Below are 5,610 nucleotides of genomic sequence, written 5' to 3'. Positions count from 1 at the left end.
GAGTCGACTCCCAGGGTTTCAGTCTTTCTTCTGCCCTGCAGCAGCTCCTGCTGTTTAAGCGCAAAGGTCTCGGACGATCCTTGAACACAACATGTCTCCATTTGTTCTAACTGGCCTGTTTCTGCTCTGTGGCTCCACGCACATGTCCGCTTCTGTTACACCTGCAGAGTGCCTCTCTGTTGTCGGCAGCTGACTCTGTCACCGCCCTAACAGTTTTTCGGAGGCTCTTTAGCACTTTCAGCTCAGGAATATATTATCAATGAGTATAAGTGTTTGTGCAAGTCATTTAATTATAATATCTGTGTGTTTTTTTTATGTGTCCTATTGCATTTAAATAAAATAGAATTAAAATATAATAAATACAGCATGATGAGATGCTGCAGGTGAAATATACAGTATTTAAGCCAATTACTAAAGAACTACTGTATATGTTTGCCTTCTAAACAGAAATTGATAATACAATCAAGTGTTGCTGTGCCAACGTGTAGTCTTTAGAAACAGATCCAATCTAATCTGACACTGGAAACACATACCTGAAAAGGAGTGAAGAAAGGGAGCTTTTGTTTTCTTAGTTTCCTGTCATTGGGCACATGAATGGGCGTGTGTGAAGGTGTGCTTAAGGGCTTTGAAAATCAGCAGGAGCCATGTGATTGGTCAATCAAGTAAAGTGGCTGCACCTGGAATAAATCAGCAGCTGACAGTTTATTTAAACTCCAGCAGACAGCAGTGTTAAGTAGAAGTCAGTCACTCTGCAAGTTCGATCTCGATGTTAAATGCCAGGTTGTACGATGTAATGTTTCCCAACCTTATTGTCTGTGTGATCACTTAAGAGACCGTATGACAGCTGGGCTCAAAGATTTAAACCCAAACTGTAGTAGGTTTGTAGGGTGTTTGTGAAAAAGTAAGAGGAGTAAAATGTTCTTTTATATAGAACAAACACATATTTCGTTTTATGAACTGTTAAGGTAGATTATTGAAAACAGCATTTAAATTACAATTAAGTTTGTTTACAAGTTAGATGAGTCACTCATAAAGAATGGTTTGTTTGGGGCTTACATGGTCCTTGAAAGATTAGGTTAACTGGACTCTGTTGACCTAACACTAAACTGATCCTAATAGGGATAGGGCTGAAGAACCAGCTGTGATTAAACAGTGAATGATGAATCAATGAAATAAATAATATCTTATTAAGTTAGCTTCTTGAATTTTGTAGTATGAAAAACTCTGTTTCATTCGATGTTCCCTAGAACATGGACAAGGCACGGTTAATGCAAACTTCACTACAATTTTGATTAAAACTTCAGTTTAGTCAGAAACTCACTGTACCACATGGGTCAATGTGCAGCAGCTTATACAGTATGTTCTCCTTTTCTCTGTATGTTTTGAAAATACAAAAACTTGATTTAAGAAAAGTATTCCATTCCATTTAAGGACTGAATGTGATGTAGGATTTCTTATTTTCAGTTTGACCTCGAACAACATGAAACGTTCAGTTGAATATGATGAGTACAGTAATGTCTGAAACGCTACAGCGCTCTGAACAGCATTAAAATGTTTCCTTTGCAGCTTTTGCCATTTTCAGCGCAGACAGCATTCAAGGACAAAGTCGTTAGCAGTCGGAATGTGGCAGAGACTTGGACGACAATGGGAAGCCTTGGGACTGCGGACCTTGAAAGGTTTTCAGAAAACATACAGGTACAAATGTTTTGTGTTTTTCTGGGGGGGGGGGGGTTGTTTGTTTGTTTTTTTGAAGACACTTGCCACTGTGAGCTCAGTGCCCTCAGAAGCCTACATGCCATCAGAACCCTCAGGTAGAAACATATGGAATCACTGGACAGTCACTGTTGTGCAGTTCTCAGTCTTTGGTTAGTTATCTTTTTTTCTGTTTATTACCACTTTTGATGAATACTATGCTCATATATGAGGGTACATATAGCTGATGCCTCATTTTTATTTCCGTCATGTATCCAGTTGCGCTACACCACGCTATACATACTACTTACATATGCTAATTGGGCATGGCAAAACACAGGTACAACACAGACTGTATGTAATATGCATTTCTGTCTATTGAGGAAGAGGAGGACAAAAACGTCAGTGTTTTTTGATATGAGGTGTTGGTACGTGAGAGCATGAAGCTGTCTTCATCATGTCTGATACCGTGATATCTCATCCTACATTCTAACTCCATCATCTTTTCATTAGAAATTCTCCCCAATTTTGTTTCCTGCTTGTATGATGGTGGTTCCCGATTAGCCTTTCAAAGCCTTGTTTACGTGATTTTAGTTGAGTTCTTTCCTAAAAATGTGACTAAATCTTAAAACATATGTGGATCAAAAACGTTTGCGTCTTTCTCTCTAATCTGAAGTTCATGAATATTTTCCAGTTAGGAAAGCATTGGTTCCAATCAAAAATAATCTGTCAAACCATAGCATGAGCCTGTTAGCCTTCTGGTAAGATACTGTACAGAAGATGTGAAGTGACGTCATCTGACGACTTCTACATCAAACGGAGCCCAGTTTGACTGTATAAATGGGCCTGAAGCTGCTTCATACAGTAGACTCTGGTCCAGTTGCAGTACAGGGAGCAGAGGGCACTCGCTGCTTTTGAGCGTGGTGTGTGTGTGTGTGTGTGTGTGTGTGTGTGTGTGTGTGTGTGTGTGTGTGTGTGTTTGTGCTTGTGTTGATGGAGGCGCTGAAGCTGCTCCTGCTCCTTCCTTCCTTCCTTCATTCCTTCCTTTCTTCTTTCATTCATTCTTTCCCTCCCTCCCTCCCTCCCTCCTCCTTCTTCCCTTTCTTTGCCTGTCCATCACACCTGCCTCTCCTCCTCCTCTCTCCATCCTTTCATCCTCTCTCCTTGCTTCTGCAGCAGACTGTGTGGGCAGCAGTTGTGGCTCTGCTCCTCTCGCTGCTTGATGGGAGCATGGCGCCCCCTAGAGGGTGCTCTATCCTACACTGCCACCAACACATCCTCCCACTCCCCCACATCCTTTTCCTCATCCTTTTGCAGCACTGGGACACATCATGAATATTTTAACGGCTTTAAATCCATTCAAATATGCATATTCTAATTGGGCCTAAGTGCCACAGCTTTTCACATCCCTTCCTCCCACTTTTCACAAAAGCTTCATATGAAAATCTCTCAAAGTTGCACAGACCCAAGAACCTGGGCACTAAGTATGATGTACTTGCTTAATAGAAGTTGAAACAGACAGGAGATGAAAAAAAAAAAGAAAAAAGAAACATCATTTTATAGCCATAACCAAAGAGGTTATTACCTCATTTTGCCCCTCCTTCTCATTGCTTCTCAGGGCATTTACTCAATCCCTCTCTGTCTTTGCATTTAAGATTGTGAGTTAATAAATGTAATTATTTTTGATTTATGATATTAATTAATTTCCAATGGTCTCAATGGCTAAATACAAGCCATCTTTAATACGATGACACATTAATTTAGTAAATTATTCTTTCTTAGATTAAAATAAATAGTAGGGAAATGCAAATGTGTGGACACTGGGTGATTGGCAGTTAGTCTTGTCAAAACAGGAGCTTGAATCGAAATATTTAAATAACACCTAATTTTTTGCAAATGAAAGGGAACACACGCCAGCCTCCAAATAATCTAATATGCTACTGTCTATTAAAGTACATGTAAAAACAGGGACTACTTTCTATAGTAATATTTGGTTCAGTGATTATTCAAACAGTTTTTAGAGGTGCCTTCTGGACTGACGTTGGTGGATTTAAGAAATGTTTCTCCCCAGATGGAGTTTTTAGCAAATTCTGTGATTATTTTGTGCTCACTTCTTATTGTTTTTGACAATCCTTTCATCATTTCTGCTGCTTTATTCACACATGCAGTGTTGCTCCTCTCATCAGTCCATCTTGAAGTCAAACAATCAATCCCTGTAAACAGCAGAAAGTAAAGTACAGTTCAGGAATCAGATTAAAACCCGTCTTTAAAGATGCAAAACAGTGCTCACTTTATAACAGTTGATATGTCTTATTGTCGCATTTAAAAGTTAGTCTCTCTGGTTTAAAGAGCGTGAACGTCTAGAACAGCTTCTGCTTTATTTTATATTTTGTTTTGTTGATTTTCTTTGCTCTTTTTCCTCCTTCCAGCTTCCTTTGCTGCATATTATTCAGCTTTAAAATGACATCAAGCATAACTCTGCTTAAATTCACCCGTCTTGTTCTTTAATTTTGTTTTTATGAAAAACGATGATTCTGTTTGTCCTCGGGCTCTTGTGTCCCAAAAACAGAGGCTTATTGTTTCTCAATGTTTTTCTGTTGATTATCCTCTTGCAGCTGAACACAGAAGGATTTTTTCCCGAGTTCACTGTAAAAGATATAAATTCTCTAATATGTAATTGGAGATATTTAGATATTTATAATTTATGGTGTCAAAGGTGTAGATGCTAACAAAGTTGCTGTTAATAAGAGGAGAAAAATGTGTGAAAATACTGTGAAAGTGTAAATTAAACCCTCTTATTTGTTATATGTGTTTTAAAAACACAATTGTGTTACACCACTATAAATACATTGTTTGGACTCTTTGATTTGACAGAGATAAAAATCAAAGTGTGTTCACTTGTCTTGTAGTCAGTCATTCAGATTGCAAACCTCACCATTGTCTTTTTGTCCTACAGTTCCCGCTCTCCCTTCAAGTACTTCTCTGCCACTCCCAACATCTTTAAACAGTACCAAAATTTCATTTCATCGTCCTGTCTGGGAATTTTGTATCCACAAAGATTGTTAAAGTCTTACACACAGGATTAAATTTGCCACACGTTAGTTAAATTCCTTTTTAAACTGTTTATTTTAATATTGTTTAACAAAATAATTCTTGTGGAACATAATATTAATAAAAAATACTTAGTTTTCCCCAAAATGAAATTCGTGTTTGGCTTTGCCTACTCTCCACTCCCTAAGGAACACTTAGAAATCTGCTTACCTAACTGAACCTATCTGTAATTCTGGCTGCACACCTCCAGTCGTCTCTCTATACCTTTACATGCCTTGCTGGTACTCCCTGTCTTTCTCAGACAGTTGGCAGACCGTTGGATAATCTTGGCCGATAATCAGTTATTTACACTTTCACTTTCAAAGCAAAAAGTTATGCTTTCATTAGACGTTCTTGGCTTCAAACCAGCTTGTAACTTTTTAATACTGTCCTGCCTTAACCTGCCTTAACCTGGCTTTAACAACTTTTATTTAATCATCAATGAGTGGCTGGCTTTGCTTCACATTTGTTTTATTAAAGATGAGTCATGTAGGCACAGACTATATGTAGGAGTATAAACAATGGTGCATGTGCTAAATTTGTAAACTGCAATTAAACAGTACACCTTAGGTAACTGTTAGTACTTTAGACTGCATACACATTAAAATTATTCTATCATATTTTATATGTTTATGTCATATACATAAGAACTTCTTACCTAATGCCATAAACAGTAAATCGGTTTTTGCTATTACATCTAAATGTCTGCAGCTGGGACCTTAGTTTAGTCCAGTTTTAATAAAACTTCTGTGGAAACTTGTGGAGCAGAAAATGAAGTGTCACTGAGCTGTACAGGATGTAATCTGATGAAAGAAAAAAAATCCTACA

General features: G+C 38.0%; 1 long non-coding RNA gene across 1 annotated transcript; it reads left to right on the top strand.

The window, feature by feature from the left end:
• The first annotated feature begins 383 nt into the window (after positions 1 to 383).
• Positions 384 to 5,158, top strand: LOC112488183 (uncharacterized). The gene is made up of 3 exons (XR_003052016.1): positions 384 to 780; positions 1,567 to 1,695; positions 4,649 to 5,158. It is a non-coding gene; the product is annotated as an uncharacterized LOC112488183 (long non-coding RNA).
• The last annotated feature ends 452 nt before the right edge of the window (positions 5,159 to 5,610 follow it).

This window comes from Cynoglossus semilaevis, chromosome 15, assembly GCF_000523025.1.
Source record: "Cynoglossus semilaevis isolate Cse_v1.0 chromosome 15, Cse_v1.0, whole genome shotgun sequence".
Taxonomy (NCBI): Eukaryota; Metazoa; Chordata; class Actinopteri; order Pleuronectiformes; family Cynoglossidae; genus Cynoglossus; species Cynoglossus semilaevis.
Note: the sequence above shows the minus strand (reverse complement) of the source record. Positions and strands in the feature narration are given on the sequence as shown.